At 38.1% G+C, this 19,694-nt stretch overlaps 1 protein-coding gene across 1 annotated transcript in view; it reads left to right on the top strand.

Moving 5' to 3' along the window:
* LOC108710852 (phospholipid-transporting ATPase VB) overlaps positions 1 to 19,694 on the top strand; it is a 663,706-nt gene that overhangs the window by 191,123 nt on the left and 452,889 nt on the right. The window lies entirely within an intron of this gene.

Genomic DNA, 19,694 nt, shown 5'->3' on the forward strand with positions numbered 1-19,694 from the left:
AGCTTGAGAGAGAAAGCGTGTGTCAAAGCCTTGGCTTTTGGAGAAAGTTAGACTAAATGGCCTGGCTGATAGAGAGATAAGTGATCTCTGAACTGTGAGTGACAAGGTGCTTACCTTGTGGTTGACCAGAGTCTGAGACAGGCCCTGGGGTTCAGTAAAACTACAATCTCATGTGTGGGAGACTATTGGATTTATGATGCCATTTTGCCATATAAAGACAAACACCCTGTTGATATACTTTTGTTGCCGTCATATATTTTTCTGCATTATTTCTTTGGGGTCCGTTTACTAAAGTGGATTAAAAATATTCGCACGATATATAGACAGAATTTTCGCCAAATATGTTATCGCCAGTTTACTAACCTGCGGTAAATATACTTGCGCAAGAATAAATGTTCGCCAGTTATCACATTCGCTGAAAATAACGCTACGTACACATTAACGCCTGGTTTACTAAACAGCGAAATGTGCTAAAGACAAAATTAACACCAGAATATTCACAATCTTTTACCGCCACCTATGTAGTGGCGTAAAAGTATTTCTTTTCGCCAGAAAATTCTCAAGGGGCAGGAAATATCCCATAATACTGTTTTTTTTTCCCCATCATTCTTTGCTGACAGGAGACAGATCTGTAGCTATTGCTGACAGGATGTTTTGTCTCAGAGGCATATTATTAGCAGCGGCATCACAGTCCAAGGATTCGTCAGCCTCTACGCTTTTTTGGTTTCATTGTGATTGGCTACATTAAACTGTGCATTTCAATGAAGCAAAGAGATTGACTGGTATCATTTCTTGTTCATATGATTCTATTGGCAGAAGGGTTTATATGATGCAGACATGTTTGATTGGTGTTACTCTGGTAATGTTGTTGGATGGTCTAATCATCAGTCAATAAAGTTTTAGAGTTTTGAAGATGCATTTCTGGCCATAAATGTCACAGTAAAAATTTCCATAATAACTGCCATAAAACAAGACCATTTTATAGCATAAATATTCGCAAAAACGTAATTTTTCGCCAGAAAATTCGCAACTCGCTAAAATTACCGCTAACGTATGCTGGTTCATTAACGTAGTTACCGCAAGTGATTGCAATGACTTCTGAGCGCATCGCTGTTTAGTAAACTTAGTTGCTGCGAATATTCTGGCGTAAAAATATTCTCAGCGATAACATGCGGAAACTTAAAGTCAGATTTACCGCACTTTAGTAAACGGACCCCTGAGTCTCTTCTCTGCATAAGAAACCCACTTGCCTACCATTATAAAAGCGAATCTTTCCACAGAGTCAAAGTGCACATGTTTAAGGTCAACAGGTTATGACCCCTGATTTTTAACTGCCCTATGGTTATGTCTATCCTCCTCTGTTCAAACTGTTCCATCCAAAGTACCATATTGGGGTGGTGCCACTTATGACACTTATTTCTCCTAAATATTCGATAAAACAAAAACAATAACAATGTCTGTTACTTTTATATTCATTCAAGCATCATCCCTGTTCTTTAAAATGGCTATTTTACACTTGATATGATTTTCCAGACAATAAATCTTAATTAATTTCTGAACGCTTTATCCGTGCAACAAAGTAGATTTAATTTTCCACATAATAAATTTTAGCCGACTTTTTTTCCTGCTACAAGCTTTTGAAATACATTTTTAATTGATGTCCCCTCTAGCACATTTCATTTGCCCAAAACATCATTTACTGTAAGTCCAAATATCACACTGGTGACTTTTAGTTCTAAATAGATAATTTAAAGATTAAAACAATCTTTAACAGAGTAACATAATAAGTTAGGTCCCCTATGGGCCTCAGACCTTTCAGGCCAACACTGAAAGCAATATTTCATAGTTAACTCATCAATGCATTGGCATAAAGTTAGAAATTATGAGTGGAGACATGCCAACGTGTATAAAAAAAAAAAGGAACTACCATGAAAACAAACATAACATAAGCTGAAACACATGGAAGTAAATGTTTCTAAATAGAACCAATACAAAGTTATTTACCACGTTTGAAATAATCAAGTTCATCTTCTCTACTGCCTTTTCAGCAATCTGACTCTCTACATGCAGACTGTGCCTCATTTTTTTTATTGATAGTTAGCTCTTAGGCACCATTCATCTGTGCTCCCTGTGCCTAGATGATGTATTATATTGATTGTATTTGGAAACTTTCCTTTTTCAGGAGATGAAGCTTTTAGTTTGTGTTGTTGTTGCCATTAACTAGAGGGTGTTCCACGTGATGAAATTCCTCATGTGTTTGGTTTTGTGAGGTTTTTTTTTTAAGTAGAAATGTGCTATGCTGAAAGGTGATTTGCGTGTCATAGCCTTTCTAGAGATACTAATAATGTAGCCTGGACATGTCCCTAGACTAAACACAATTAAGCAAAGATCTATTCAGAATTTAATGTCACTCAAGTAAGAATCTAACACAAGAATTTCCCATTTCTGTAGCACTAACAAAATACTATACACGGAAACAAACCCAACAAGAAAGCTAGAACCTCATCTAGATGTATAGGTGGAGTGGGGTATGTCATGACAACAAATACAAAAAAACTCTATCATCTATCTATCTATCTATCATCTATATCTATCTTATCTATATCTATCTATCATCTATCTATCCTCATCTTTAGGTAGCTATCATCTATCTGTCTATCTATCTATCATCTATCTATCTATCTATCTATCTATCTATCTACTGTATCTATCTATCTACTGTATCTATCTATCTACTGTATCTATCTATCTATCTATCTATCTATCTATCTATAATCTATCTATCTATCTATCTATCTATCTATCTATCTATCTATCTATCTATCTATCTATATCTATCTTATCTATATCTATCTATCATCTATCTATCTATCCTCATCTTTAGGTAGCTATCTATCTATCTATCTATCTATCTATCTAGGTATCTCTCTTTCTATTTCTCTCTCTCTCTCTCTCTCTCTCTCTCTCTCTCTCTCTCTCTCTCTCTCTCTCTAGAAAACCGGAACTGAATGTATAAAAAAAAATTATTAAAATATTATTAGGTGCAATATATTTGGATATATTTGAGCACAAAAGAAATACAAGGCTACGTCAACTCATTTAATATTCTAGGGCTATGGCCTAAGTGGTGTGCTTCCAATATATACTTTAGTGGAAAGTGCAGAGAATCTTGGAGTATATTTACTGGACTTATATTCTTAGTAGTTAGCCATTGTGCAGTTGAATCCAGCCTTTGTTATCAGTGGGAATGCAGGCATGCAGAATGCACACTTCAGAAATCCACTTTGTTTTATTGACATATGTTCCCATGATAAAGATTGAACAAGAAACCTCATGCACTACTTTATGTAATAATGGTATTATCCTGTGCTGAGTTTCATGCTGTTTTGTTCCTATAAACTATCCTATTCTCCTTTATAATAATAGTCATTTCATTGGAGCCAAGTCATTTTTTTTTTGTATTACTAGAACACATATAGGTATTCTTATAAATGCAGCATATCTATTCTTTCTATAATAATTGACACTCTATTTTAAATGTAAGGCTGTAAGAAGTCATCAAGGAGTTCCATGACCGTATACATTTCCAAGGCTGCAGGCTTTATAAGGGCCATGGAACTTGAAGGTGACTTTTAATATCTTCATATCATCTTCATTTTAAATTATTTATTTTTTACAATTTACATTTTTTATGTGACACAAACATTACAAAGTGCCAATTATAAATAATTATATAATTGATCCTTGTTTATAAGGATATATTTTTATGAGGACATTCGGTATTTGTATAATTTAAATGTTTATGTATATAAGGTATATCTATATTTTCTGTACTGCATTTCCTGAAATTAGCATTGTACAGAACTGCTGCCTCAGGGACCCCCCCCCCAGGTTGTGAGCTGACACCACAACCTCCCCCCCCACACACACTTGTACCTTATACTTCTCAGTTGCGGCCACAATCTGGAGAGGTCAGGGTGAGCATAGTTACCAGCGGGGATTGGGTCTAGGTCGTCGGGCCCACTGCCCCCAGTCTGACAACAGGTGTTCCTTAGATGGTAATGCATGTAAATCCTTATTTATTATCTGGAATTCCTGCAACCTGGGAGCAGAGGTGGGCCAAGCCCGACTGATGCCCTAGGCAACCCAGCCAGCCAGCTCTGTGCCCCCCAACTCGTGCACACGTGTGTGCACGATTGGTTGCTCCCATACTGCGACCCGTCCACTACACATGCGTGGATAATTGCTCGCACTGATGACCCGACTGCACAGAGGATACAAGGCAAACAGTAAGGGGACAAGGCCAAGAACTGGGTTAGGCAGCAGAAGATGTACTGTACGATCCTGGCGCACTAGGCACATGCCTCTTTTTCCTACTACCCCTAGTTCTGACCCTGCCTGGGGGTTTTCAGGTAATGGTTAGTTCTATCATTTGGATCATCATACCTTAAGCTTAAAACAGCAAGTCCAGCAGGTTTGACAGCAGTTGGATCAGTAGTTGGATTGGAAACTCCCAGCAAACATTGGACATCTCATCCAGACATCACTGCTCATCATTACTTCTGTAAACAAGATAACCCTGGTTATACCACCATTTAACTATGTTTATTTTGATTGCCTTCTCTCGTTTCTCTCTATTTCTGCATATAACCTCTGCACTCCATTTATCTCATTATCCTGAAATTTCACTTCACTGCTCCCATCACCCTCTCTCAATCTCAGCACACTGTCTTGCAATGTTAATTCACTTAAGCCCTCTCAACTCATCAAACATTACAGTGCTGACACGTTGAAATCTACACTTGTTTTCTCCAATCTCTCTGAGTGTTGCAGTTATATAGAGTGCTGCTGCTTGGCTTCCATACTTTCTCTAGTGACACACCAGCTCTCATTTTAGATGACTTCAATATTCCCATTGAGAACTCTGCTTCTCCAGCAACTCTGAACTCCTCTTGCTAACAACTTCATTTGGTCTCTCTCAGTGGACCATCTCTCCTACTCACATTGCTCATGCTCTTGATCTTATATTCTGCCACTCGTGCCACCCTTCAAACCTTACTAAGTCTCCCTTCCCCCTATCTGACCATCACCTACTTGCCTTTCAAATAACACTTTTGCCTACACTATCGCAACCATCTCTTTCCACCCACACGTACAGAAACCTCAACACATTTGATTCAGAATTATCAGCACAGCAGATCTCTCACATTAACAAGTTTTTCTGTCTGACTATGGACAGGATAAAAAAACTCAAATTTTTCGATTATTAATTATACCCAGACACTGGAAATAGCTCAGATCCAAAAATAAACCATGTAAAACCTGTCAAGGTCATGTAGAGTCAATGGCAGAGGTCCCTTGAACCATTTGAAGATGTTAATTGCCTTCATGATGTTTGAGTTTTTTTTGCCAAAAACTTGATCAATTCAAGCGATTCCAGTTTTTTCCCTGCTGAAAACTTGATCAATTCGAGTTTTTGGGTTGTTAAAGTTTTTAATTAATTAGAATTTGAGTTGCAAATTCATTCAAGTTAATTTGAGGTATATAAAACTCTAAAATTCAACCTCCCGCTTTTGATAAATAACCCCCTTTTTGTATGAAGATCCAAATTACAGAAATGATCATTATCCAGAAAACCCTAGGTCCCAAGCATTATGGATAACAGGTCCCATACCTGTATTCATATAATGGATCATCAAAATACAAAATGGAGATGGACTGCTAATTTTTAAAGAATGAAAAGAGATTTCCATAACCAGTCAATGAAATAAACCCCAGAATTCAATAAATGTAACTCATGCTTAAACATTACCAGCATTTTAGAACAGTGAAAATTTCCGCGCTGAACGGGTTGTCAGAAGTCAATGAAAGGAGTCGATCATATTATGTCTTTTTCAAAAGCTGTAATTCTTTATAACTAGAACTGCTATTCAATGTAGTTTCTTTTGTTTGAAATCAGTATGAATAAGATATTCTTCTTGAGATTCCAAAGAAGATTTCTGGCCATGACAATATTATTAAGTTTTATGGAGCATATTACAATAAGGCCTCTGCGAGAACAATAACAAAGGAAGGACTTGTAGGTAAGGAAGTGTTTATTCAGATAGATTAAAACCAGTAAATTTTGTAGAAGGTAGACTTTTGGATGCAAATATGATCCAAATGGATCGAAATATGAGCCATTTATTCTTTGTTTTATAGATTACTTTGGAGATGTGTGCCGGTGGATCTGTATATGACCTAGTGGGAATCAGAAAGCATTGTTCCTTAGGAGAAAGATGGATCTCTTATATTTGCAGAGAGGTATTACAGGTATGCCTCCTTATTACTACTCGTTACTATTCCAGTTGTTTGTTTAACAAATCTCTATCTTTTTTTTCTTCAAGAGCATAAAAATATTTATATTGTCACTTTTTCAGTATTCATTGCCAAGGGCCTTTGTCATCTACAAGAATGAAAAATCCTACATCATGATATTAATCTTGATAGTCCCATGTGTACCAAATACAGAGATGTGAAAAAAGGTAAGTAGTGCTTAAAATTATACTGGTCTTGCCTATAAATTATATCATTAAAAAAAAATTGTAAATTAACAATTGAATTCACACTTATGTCCAATTATTTCAGTTGATTTTGGAGTGGCTACAATCGGAGAAAAGACTGTGCTGGAACAATATTATATATGGCACCAGAAGCACTTGCCTGCCGTCATAAGTGTGCTGAATATGATTAATAAGGTACAGTGATGTCTTCTCTCTTTTTATTTTAGAGCTAATGTCACATTTATTGAAAAGGTTTGTAGCCTACATGAGGAACTGCATGTACTCTCGTCATATACCCCTCTAATAACCATAAAACCAAAGTTATAATTTAGTTTTTTTCTATAATTTGAATGATCTGTAGTTCAAATTACTATATGAATCGTATATATATATATATATATATATATTACAGTAGAATATATATATATATATATATATATATATATATATATATATATATATATATATATATATATATTCTACTGTAATAGTTGACTTTTTCCCTATATTATAATTTCTAGGCTGATACTGTATATGGTCTTTGGGAATCAGACCATAAAAATATAAATACATGTTAATAATCACAGCCATTGCATTTTCATTCTAATTCATGTGATGTTTATAATATAACTACTATAATATCTACAGTTCTACATTGAACTGAAGAAGCTGCTCGGATGAGTAGTAGTGAAACATCTTCAATAATTATTTAGCAAGTCCAGTTGTTTAAGAATTAACTATACTAGATATACCAATCTTCATAGTCATAATAATGGCTTAGGATGTTTTAGGGCAGGGGTCAAGAAACTTGGCTGGATATAGGAGAAACCCCCCAAGGTGAAATGGGGGAGAAAGCTATTGTTGGATATAGTTTTAGTTGACCTTTAAATTAACAGCAGAAGGTTTTAGACAAAATTTGCAATTGCCAAACGTGTAAATATAAATAATCAAATGAGAAAATCTAAGTATTATTATACATATTCCATGTCTAACAATAAACAATATTTTTCTCAGGACAAAAGCATCAAACCATAAAAGAACATTGAAAACATCGACATCATCCGCCATCCATTTCTTATAATGTGCAGATAAGGAGTTGATGAAGACTGAGAAACCACCAAACTGTGTTAAGGAATTCTGCGGACAGCATAAAAGCCTACTTTGAAGAAGAATAAAAGACAGATCATGGAACTGGGGCAGCCATCGAGGGAGGAACAGGAGCACAACTTTAGGGCCCCCAAATGTTATACATCTACTGGGCCCCTTTAGAAAATGTTGCTTACGAAGACAGCCCTCCATGGAAAACCTTTAATAAATGCATCCTTTTCTCATATGATTTAAATATTCTCTTATGTGACGGCATCTCATACTAAATCAGGTGTTTAAACAACATCTGGGGAAGGGGATGCTTTAGAAGACTGACAAAAATGTGACTTTTTTTGTCATATTACTGTATTTTCTTTCATTTCACTTTTTTATTTAGCTCCAATTGTTTTTAATATTTAAATAAAGCAGAATTTCAAAAAAGACAAAATGTGTTTAGTGCATAAATAATTGCTTTCTCGTACGCTGACACTTTCTTGAATTAAATTGTGTACTTTATTTTTATAAGGGAGACTGGAAAGGGAGGATGGAAGCTGCCCATTTTAAGAGCTTAATTTAACCTCATTTACCTGATCCTCCTTATACTCCTCACTGGAGTATTTGTGTATATTTAGAATGCAGCAAAAGGGAAGTCCTAGTATTCAAAAGAATCTGAGCACTTTTCAGATGCTAACCTTCTTTGGTGCATTGGCAGGGAATGATGGTATAACCTTTAAGTCCACTGTTAGCTCACATCCATCACAGACATAATGTTATGATAACTTAGAGAAAAGGGTATAGCCTAAATCTGCTGGGACAATATATTGTGCCTAAGCTTACTATGTTTTAGTCATCTGGAACTTGCTGATATTTTGTGGATTATGTTAATATCTGCAACCTACATGAGCCAAGCAAGATGAGCAATATTGGTGCCACATACTGTATACAGTGCTGGTAACCTTAAAGGAGAAGGAAACCCCCTGGGCACAAAAATCCCTCCCCTGTGTTGCCCCCCCTCCCTCCTCCACCCTGACCTACCTGTCCCCCCGGGCAAATGCCCCTAACTTGTTACTCACCTCTCTGCGCAGGTCCTGTCCACAGAGTTCACAGGCGCCATCTTCTCCCGAGCGGTCTTCTTCGTGCTTTGACCGGCGTTCTTTGCATTTACCGGTACGGATCTACTGCGCATGCGCCAAATGTCACAAAGTGAAGTCGGAAAACTTCGTGACTTTTGGCGCATGCGCAGTAGATCCTTACAGTTAAATGCTCCTACTGCGCATGTGCCAAGAACGCCGGTCAAAGCAGGAAGAAGACAGCTTGGGAGAAGATGGCACCTGTGAACTCTGTGGGCAGGACCTGCGCAGAGGGGTGAGTAACAAGTTAGGGGCATTTGTCCAGCGGGACAGGTAGGCAAGGGGGGAGGAGGGAGGGGGGCAACACGGGGGAGGGTTTTTGCATTCAAGGAATTTCCTTCTCCTTTAAGTGATGCCATCCCCAGGTCCCACCCATTGTGCAAATTATCTTGCTAACGTTTTTGTGGAGTGAAGTTGAGTACGTGAGAAAGAATGGGGGAGAGCAAATAAAATGGAGCTGAGATGGGCAGAGACTAGATATAAGCAAGAAAGCATATATAGAAGGATATGATTAAGGGAATGGGGCAAAGACAAGGGAAGTGCACATGGAATGAGACAATGGGGGAAGCATACTACAGGGTGAAAAGAAAGCAGAAACAAAGGGGAAGATGACCATATTATGGCAGGGGGCAGAAACAAGTGGAAATTAGGAAATTAAGCAAAGATGCACAGGTAGTGTACAGAATGTGGCAGAGATAGGGGCAAACAAATGGGGGGGGGTAAATGAAATATGATAGAAATAAGGGCATATGAAATTGGACATATACAAGCTTATAGGACAGGGTACAGAAAAAGAGCATAGGGGAAGAGATGAGGCGATAATATACTGTATGTAAAAGAGTGCATTAAAATTGCAGGGTATAATGAATAGGGCAGAGAAAAGGGGGAAGAATATAAGCAATGGCTCAGAAACATGGAAGAACATTAGGGTAAGAGAGAGTACAAATAGAAAGGGAAGAAAAAGGGGGTTAAGGATAGGGTACAACAATAAGCAAGAGAGTACGAGTTTAGATGAAAACTGTAAAACAGAACATTGAAGAGATAAAAATTGGAGTGAATGAAACAGAGTTGTCATACAGGGTATGTCTTTTTCTGCAGTTAATGTGATATTGGGGAGATGCGATGAATCTGATGCGATGAAACCAGGCCTCCAATGTACCAGCCACTGTCCAGGCAGATTCAGTTTTACAGTAAGATTCACAGATATGCCCTAAATTCCTGGCTAATGTATTTAATTTATGGCTAATTATGTGGACTAGGAAAGGTCTGCACCAGGTCAGAAATACAAACATATGTGGATCTGGACTAAGAGATCATATGGAATTCCTTTTATTCCACCATTAATTCAGTCTTAATTTATATTCAGCCCTAATTTATATTCAGCCTCTTTGACCCACATTATCTTGTACCTTATCTGCTTGTCTCTTGCAGATCCCATTGTAAATGACCTTAACACCTTACGCACAGATTGATATTCCTTTTTGTTGGTCATTTGACCTTTGAGCTGAATGTTGTATATACTGTATATACCAGAGAACACCACAGCTTCATTGTGATCATCTTAAAAAAGGAACTAAAATGTCCTGAAAGCTTGCTATGATTATTTTTGTTAGCCAATAAAGGTAACACCCTTATACCACTTTATTTTTTATTTCAAAAGGTTGCCCTGTAACCCTAAATTCCTGACACTTCCAATAAACAAGATACAGACCCTGTGTACCAGACAAATACTATGTTCCAGGCCAACATTCCTTAATTTAACCAGTAACCTTTTGTGTGGCATTGTATCAAATGCTTTAGCAAAGTCTAAGTACAGGTATAGGATCCCTTATCCGGAAACCCGATATCCAGAAAGCTCCGAATTACTGAATGACCGTCTCCCATAGACTCCATTTTATCCAAATAATCCAAGTTTTTTAAAATTATTTCCTTTTTCTCTGTAATAATAAAACAGTAGCTTGTACTTCATCCCAACTAAGATATAATTAATCCTTATTGGAAGCAAAACCAGTCTATTGGGTTTATTTAATGTCTAAATGAATTTCTAGTAGACTTAAGGCATGAAGACCCAAATTACGGAAAGATCCGTTATCCGCAAAACCCCAGTCCCGAGCATTCTGGATAACAGGCCCCATACCTGTACTGTAGATCACATCCACTGCCATCCCAGAATCTTTTCTCATTAAAAGAAATTAATTTAGTCTGGCAAGATCTATTACGCATAAAACCATGCTGGCACAAAATCATAGTATTATGATTGGCTGTGAAGTCCAGTATCTTATCCTTTATTAACCCTTCAAAAAGCTTTCCTACCACTGACATCAGACTAACTGGCCTATAGTTTTGAGGCCGAGAACAGGATCTCTTTTTGAATAGAGGCACCACATTATCAATTTGACAGTCTCTCTGCACCATGCCAGACCTCAATGATTCCTTAAAAATTAAGTAAAGAGGTTTGGCAATCACAGAGCTAAGCTTGCTAAGTATCGTGGGATGAATACCATCCGGCCCCGGACCTTTGTTTATCTTAACATGTTCTAGTCCCTTTTGAATTTCCTCATGTGAGAACCATGCACCATTTGTTATATTACTAGAATTCATTAACTGGTTCCTCAGCTTTTTTTCCTAAACTTTGGGAGCTATATTTTCTATAAACATTAAGGGAAACTGTTTATCAGGCAGTGCCCTACTGAGCCTCCTATAGCTACTGGGTCCCCAACAGCTTCCTCTAGAGCAGTGATCCTTAACCAGTGGCCTGCTAGCAACATTTTGCTCAGCATTCCCTTGGATGTAGGTCCCAGTAGCCTCAAAGCAGAAGCTTAATTCATTTTGAATTCCATGCTTGAAGGCAAGTTTTGGTTGCATAAAAACCGGGTTTACTGCCGACGAGTGCCTCCTGGAGGCTGCCAATCCTCATAGGGGCTACCAAATAGCCAATCACTGACCTTATATGGCACCACTATTGTTCATGCTTGCGTTGCTCCCCAACTCTTTATGCATCTGAATGTTGCTTATGGGTAAAAAAGGTTAGGGACCCCCTCTCTAGAGTAACTCCCCTGTTGTATCAATATGGAGTCCATGGTACATTCGTTTTAACTGGGTCAAGTAAATTGATTAAATGTCTTCTTCACTTCTCACAATAGAAAACTCATAGAGATAGGATAGTAAGTGTAAAGTTAAAATGTTTCTATAACAAATAAAAAATATAGATTTGTTTGATAAAACAAATAGGCAGCATACATTGCCAACACAACCAATACTTACTTATATTAAAAAGAAGTGTATATTGCCTTTTAATGTAATGGAAAAACACAAATTGCTTCTTAGTAGTGACTATGCAGTCTGAAATGTTGGTTATAAAGAGAAAAAGAGCCCTACAATTTCATGTCTCACTTTGTTTTGCTTTCTTCTTTATTGTTGTTCCTTTTTATTTCTCTCCTATTTTTCTGTATATTCCTGGGGGAAATGTCAGCACCTGAAAACGATCCTTCAATAATAATGTCCTCACGCTGAAATGGAACACTGACATTATTTTGAATATGTTATAAAACATAATGCAACATGTTGGGGAAAAAAAAAGCTCTTTTCATCTGAACGAATACTTAAAGGAAGAATGGTCTGTGAGTGTGGAGCGCTTTCATTTCTATAGCTGGGTCAGTCCCAGTGATAGAAAGCATCATTACTAGGTCACTGAACATTGGAATACGAATTTTCCCTATTTATAACAGAATGTCACCTGTATATCCCGAACCATCTAATCATTTTGTGATAAATGTTTCTTCTGATGCACTTTTTCAGTTCTTTCTGTAACCAACCGCGGATACTGAAATTACCTCTATTACCTCCTGCCTTTTATTGCTGCTGGCTTGAGAGCAGAATTGTTACAAAAATACCAGAATAGATCTCTGTCGTAAATCTCTCTTTTACTTCCTATTCATAAAAGAATCCATTAAATAAAACAACAGGAGCATATTAGCATATAACACAAATTATTCAGATCACTGAAGCATTAACCTTGCCCATCACCACTTCATTGGAAATCAATAAAAATCACTTAGATCTCTTGGATGCTTGAAGGCTTGTTTTGTGCTGTAAGACACTGATGGTCAAAGGTTTCCGTACACTCCAGAACAAGCATTGCAAAAGATAGAAAGAATCTCTCACTCTGGTTTTTAAGAGATTTTATTTTAATAAAGCTTACTTAAAGGGCCAGTAACACAAGCATACAAGAAGAGGAATTGTGAAATAATAATAGCTTATTTTTGTAACTCGAAATATACATGCTTTAGCAGAATTTCCATATGCAGGTGCCTCCAATGCGACTTTTGCACTGTGAATCCATAGGGAAAAAAATGAACATCCATTTTAGCAAATCACATGGGAGATGCAATGCACATTTTTCATAGTTGAGTATATGTTACTTTGACAAACCTTCAATACAGGTACTATGGATGCGTGCAGTTAAGGGAACCCTTACCAACAGTATAACCAGCAATCCTAACAATACCTCTGAGAATAGCATCAATGTGCACTCAGCCACCTTCTGACTTCTCTTTTCGCAGAATGAAAAATAGGCAGTACTTAATCAAATGAATCCGCATTACTTCCTACAGAGGTATTGTGGATGAAAAACACCTTGTGGTATTACCTGATAATGTCAAAAGTGGGATGGGAACCTGGAAAAGCATATGACTGATCCTCTTAGAAGCTTTCCTGGCAACATAGACTGTATAGCAATGTGTTTGAACTTAATTCAAAGAATATGTTTCAAAATCTAAATCCAGCTCTTATCATTCTGTTGCTTTCCATTTCTTACATATTTATGATACAGTTGGCAAAGTATCTGGTGTTACTCATTCACTAACTGTCAGAATGGCTGGTTGTACTGTTTTAAGGAGCCCATGGGCTTTCAAGCCAAAATTGACACACAGAAAATAGGGTTGGGGCAGGCAGCAAGCAAAACAGAGTCTTAGAACAGGCATAAGGTTGGGGCAGGCAGCATACAAGCGGAAATTCAATAAAAGGCCAAGGCTGAACTGGGAATTCAGAACCAGCGCAGGAACAAACTTATAGGACAGCATCTCAGGATAGGAACTTGAGGCTTGGATAATGCAAATAGGCTAATGATCCAGCACCAGCGTATGGTAGCTGCAGGCCTACTTACCTCAAAGGACAAGGAAAGGCAAAAAAATAAAATCCAATTTTTACTTTCTTTAATGAAAAAGAAACCTATCTCCAATATACTTTAATTAAAAAATGTGTACCCTTTTTATAAGAAACCTGACTGTATGCAGTGAAATTCTCCCTTCATTAACTGCTGTGGATAGGAAGTGTCAGATGGTCCCTAACTGCTAGGGATGTCGCGGACTGTTCGCCCGCGAACTAATTCGCGCGAACATTGACTGTTCGCGTCCGCCGAATGTTCGCGAACGTCGCGCGACGTTCGCCAATTTGGGTTCGCCTTAGCTGGCGCTTATTTTTGACCTCTCACCCCAGACCAGCAGATACATGGCAGCCAATCAGGAAGCTCTCCCTCCTGGACCACCCCCACACCCCCTGGACCACTCCCCTTCCATATATAAACTGAAGCCCTGCAGCGTTTTTTCATTCTGCCTGTGTGTGCTTGGAAGAGCTAGTGTAGGGAGAGAGCTGTTGAGTGATTTGAGGGACAGTTGATAGTAACTTTGCTGGCTAGTAATCTACTTGATACTGCTCTGTATTGTAGGGACAGAACTCTGCAGGGATTTGAGGGACATTTTAGGTTAGGTAGCTTTGCTGGCTAGTAATCTACCTTCTACTACAGTGCTCTGTATGTAGCTGCTGTGGGCAGCTGTCCTGCTGCTGATCTCTCATCTGCTGACTGCTGCCTGTAACCCAATAGTCCTTGTAAGGACTGCTTTTATTTTCTTTTTTGTTTTTTTACTTTGCTACTATAAGAGCCCAGTGCTATTAGTCTAGCTGTGTTGGGGAGTGGGACTGGTGTGCTGCTCCTAGTAGTTCAGCACCAACCAGAGTAATTTTTTTTTTTTAATATACATATATATATATTTTTATTTTACTTATCTTACTGTTCTTTAACGTGTCCAGTGCTGTTTGCTGTTCTTCATAGTAGTGCACCAATAGTAGTGCACTTGCAGGCATTGTTTGCCCAGTGTGTTTTACAAACAACTGCCACCTAGCTGTGTGAGCTTGTTCACATTCTGTCTAAATATCAATAATAATACCGTCTCCAGAAACACCACCTGAGTGACGTTTTTCAAGCAGCAATAATATATTCCGTATCCACTGCTGTAGTGTATACGTTGACCTTGCAGGCATTGTTTGCCCAGTGTGTTCTTCAAACAACTGCCGCCTAGCTGTGTGAGCTTTTTCACATTCTGTCTAAATATCAATAATAATACCGTCTCCAGAAACACCACCTGAGTGACGTTTTTCAAGCAGCAATAATATATTCCGTATCCACTGCTGTAGTGTATACGTTGACCTTGCAGGCATTGTTTGCCCAGTGTGTTCTTCAAACAACTGCCGCCTAGCTGTGTGAGCTTGTTCACATTCTGTCTAAATATCAATAATAATACCGTCTCCAGAAACACCACCTGAGTGACGTTTTCCAAGCAGCAATAATATATTCCGTATCCACTGCTGTAGTGTATACGTTGCCCTTGCAGGCATTGTTTGCCCAGTCTTTAACCAAGTGCCACCTAGCTGTGTGAGCTTTTTCACATTCCGTGTTCAGAAACATCACCTGAGTGACGTAGTGTGATTTCTGCCCTTTACAGCACAAAACGCAGCGCTGTGTCAACAATGTATTTTTCAGATACATTTTTGCCCTTGATCCCCCTCTGGCATGCCACTGTCCAGGTTGTTGCACCCTTTAAACAACTTTAAAATCATTAAAACGTTCGCAAACCGTTCGCATTTTTGACGCAAGTTCGCGAATATGTTCGCGAACATTTTTTCCGCCGTTCGCTACATCCCTACTAACTGCTGAGCAGGGAAACAATCATACTTATGAACAGCAGGGGGAGCCCCCGCCTTACTTACCAGCCATACAGAATTCAAGCAGCTTTGTTTATGACGATCCCTAAGCAGCCCAGACCACACTGAGCATGTGCAAGGTCAGGGTCAGGCAAAGATGTTCAACAAAGTTACAAGATGACAGCCCCCTGTGGCCAACTTTGAAAGCATAAATCATTTGTTTGATTAGGCTTGTGGTGCAGTAATTTCCTGGTTATGTTTAGTATACAAAATACAGCATTTCTAGCCTCTTCTATTTTAGACTTGTCTTGTCTTTTAATTGGGCTATTGCCTAATTAATGATCATGGGTGTTGTTGACAAGTGGGATAAAACATTATCCACCACCACCCAACCACACTGCCTCCTGTGGCTCAAGCAGGAGGAGCAGTGTTCAGTACATACAGTAGCAGGTTCCTGGTTCTAAACCACAAGTTCCTGACACTAGCCCTCTAGAAGGGGTGACCATTATCCATGCTACCTACATAAACAAGAATAAATGGTTGCTGCTCCAAGTACAACAGGTGTCTTCCAACAGTGAGTAGGAAATGCCACTTCCTCCTAAGTATGATAACACTCACATCAACTATTGCCCCTCTGAGATCCTCTGACCAGTAATATACTTTTACACTTCATTCCTCAGATAAAACTTGCCCATGCTACCTAATTTCAGAGGCAAGCTATTGTATGTCTACTCCTATCATTATCAGCCTTTACCCACTGTGCCTTTGTATCATCTACCCTCCTTGTGTTTCCCTCCAAGATGAGGCAGGCCAAAAATGACCAATCTTATTTCACCAACCCCCTTTCATAAAGTCCAGGCCTGAGAACCTTCCTGTAGCCAATTGTAAGTAACCATAAAACATATGAAACATCCATTCATCCAGCTGTCATTTATAAAGATGCTCAGCACACTAGAGTGGCCTTATAGACAACTCAATGGGATGCTTGCAATAGCTGCTCACCATTCTAGGAAGACACTTCAAGTTTTACGTCTGTATGCTTTGTTACATTGTGACATCTGTATGTTATGGGTGAAAGCCAGTAGAAGATCCAGCCTCCAATAATACTGGCTACATCAAAAGGGAGAAAAGGTATTTTTTCATTAAGATACAGCTCTCATTATAGACAATATCCTGGCTGCACACATTACAAAAAAAAAAAAAAAGTAATACAGGCATGGGATCTGTTATCTGGAAACCCATTATCCAGATAATTCTGAAATACAGGAAGGCTGTCTCCCATAGAATTCATTATAATGAAATAATCAAAATTTTTAACTATTTACTTTTTATCTGTTATAATAAAACAGGAGCTTGTACTTGATCCAAACTAAGATATAATTAATTCTTATTGGAAGCAAAACCAGCCTATTGGGTTTATTCAATGTTTAAATGATTTTCTAGTAGATTTAAGGTATGAAGATCCAAATTATGGAAGGAACCAGTATCCGGAAAACCCCAGGTTCCAAGCATTATGGATAACAGGTCCCATACCGGTACATGGTACATTAGATTAGGTATTGATCCCATACAGACTAATAATGATAATAAAAATCCGTATTAAATGTAATCTAAATTAAAAAAAAGAAATGAAAAAATATTTATTAGCACATGTACCATAAATCAGGTGGTTGATTCCCTCAGTTTGACTCAACCTTGAACATAGAGAAAATGTAAATAATTACTAAAATGATTATACTCTGTTCCTGCCTGCGGCTAACCTATTAGACATGTACAGGACATTAGGCAGCTTAATTTGTGTTTTTAGAAAAAAGTGACCCTTAATGGCAGTCGCAGATTAAGAGCTATGACCATATGAAATATTTATCCAAGCGGTGGGAACGAAAAGCAATTCCTGGATACTGAAGCACACTGTATGACTAATCATGTAAAGCTCTCCATTCATTGCACTTATCTTCTCTTGTACACATTCAAACTGCCTTTTTCATATCTTAAAGAACATATGTATTTGATCAAAGCTCAGGAAGCCAGAAAAGGATGGTGTTCAAAAATGCGTCTGCCCCCGCCCAACACATTCCATCTCACTCCATTCTTCTCCTGCATGTTCTATATACAATATTTATAGCCATTGCCTAGGCTAAAACCTTTCCTTGGTTTTTAAATAATTCAGTCAATAAATCCTTTGACAGGTTGGGTAGGATGTCAAGTTCAGCATATTTTCACCTACATTACTTAAGGTGGTTTAAGTAAATAGATTCAAGACATGGGCAATTTTGAAAGAAAAATGAGAACTGGTCAATAAAAGGGCAAATAGAGAACTGCTCTGTTTTAATTCTGTAATTCACCGGATATAATGAAAAATCGACAGCGGGATGGCACTCGCGGTGCTTCTTTTTCCAAAGTCGCCTCACAAGGAAACTTTGGGCGACTTTGGAAAACGAGGTGCTCCGAGTGCCATCCTGCTGTCGACTTTTCATTATAGCCGGCCGGAGATTGTCACCCCGAAAAAGAGGCGATTTGTCGCCCGAATCTGCCCGTATGTCCTTACCCTTAAAGGGTTTGTCCTCCTTTGAGCTAGCTTTTAGTATGATGTAGATGGTTTTCATTTTTTATTATTTGTGGTTTTTGATTTATTTAGCTTTTTATTCAGCAGCTCTCCAATTTACAGTTCCAGAAATTTGGCTGCTAGGGTCCAAATTGCCATAGCAGTCATGTATTGATTGCAATAATAGACTGGAATATGTATAGAAGATAGATAATCAAAAGAAAAGCAATAAGTAAAAAGATAAGTAATAAAAAGTAGCAATAACAACACATTTGTAGCCTTAGGGCTCTTACAGATGAGCGTTTTTAGCTGCACTCCCTTGCGTTTCGGTTTCATGCATTCAGCTGCAGGGGAGCGTAGGCTTAAACGCACTGAATTCTTTTCAATGGGGCTGTACTCACACAGACACATGTAAGTGCGGGACGCAGCATGTTGTATTTTTTCTGTGTTCGGCGCTTACATGCATCTGTGTGAGTACAGCCTCACTGAAAAGAATTCAGTGTGTCTACTCCTGCGCTCCCCTGCAGCTGAACGCATGAAACGCAAGGGGAGCGCAGTGAAAAACACTCGTCTTTAAGAGCCCTAACAGACCATTTGTTTTTTAGATGGGGTCAGTGACCCCCATTTGAAGTCTGGAAAGAGTCAGAAGAAGAAGGCAAATCATCCAAAAACTATAATAAATGAAAGATGACAGCCAATTGAAAAGTTGCTTAGAATTGGCCATTCTATAACATACTAAAAGTTGATGTAAACAACCCAGTTAGACTAATCATTAATAATCCTCAAATTGTAGAAGAGTGCAGCAGGATAAGGATACTAAATATTAATTTAAGCTGGGACAGACTTATTTGAAATCCAAAGAAGAGCAAGGACTGCTGACATGCATGGCTTCCCCCCACAGTTATCAGACCTTAACCTTACTGTACATTTTTGGGAATACAGTTATGGGCTCTGTTATCCAGAATGCTTAAGACCTGGGGTTTTACGGATAATGGATCTTTCCATAATTTGGATTTTCATGCCTTAGGTCTACAAAAAAATCATGTAAACATAGAATAAGCCCAATAGGCTGATTTTGCTTCCAATAAGGATTAATTATATCTTAGTTAGAATCAGTACAAAGTACTGTTTTATTATTACAGAGAAAATTTAAAAAAAAATTGGATTATTTTATTATAATGGAGTCTATAGGAGACAGCCTTCCTGTATTTTAGAGTTTTTTGGATAATGGGTTTCCAGATAACAGGTCTCAGTATTGTCTAGAGGTTTATCTTTATGAATAAATACTTTTTCTCCCTTTTGATGTAGCCGGAGTCTGCCTTCTTGTAATTCCGCGTATTCTAGATATAAATATAAACTGGTAAATAGAGTAGAGTTCTCCCTCATGTACAGCAGGGTTAATTCCCTAGGAAG

Source organism: Xenopus laevis, chromosome 3L (genome assembly GCF_017654675.1).
Source record: "Xenopus laevis strain J_2021 chromosome 3L, Xenopus_laevis_v10.1, whole genome shotgun sequence".
Classification (NCBI taxonomy): domain Eukaryota; kingdom Metazoa; phylum Chordata; class Amphibia; order Anura; family Pipidae; genus Xenopus; species Xenopus laevis.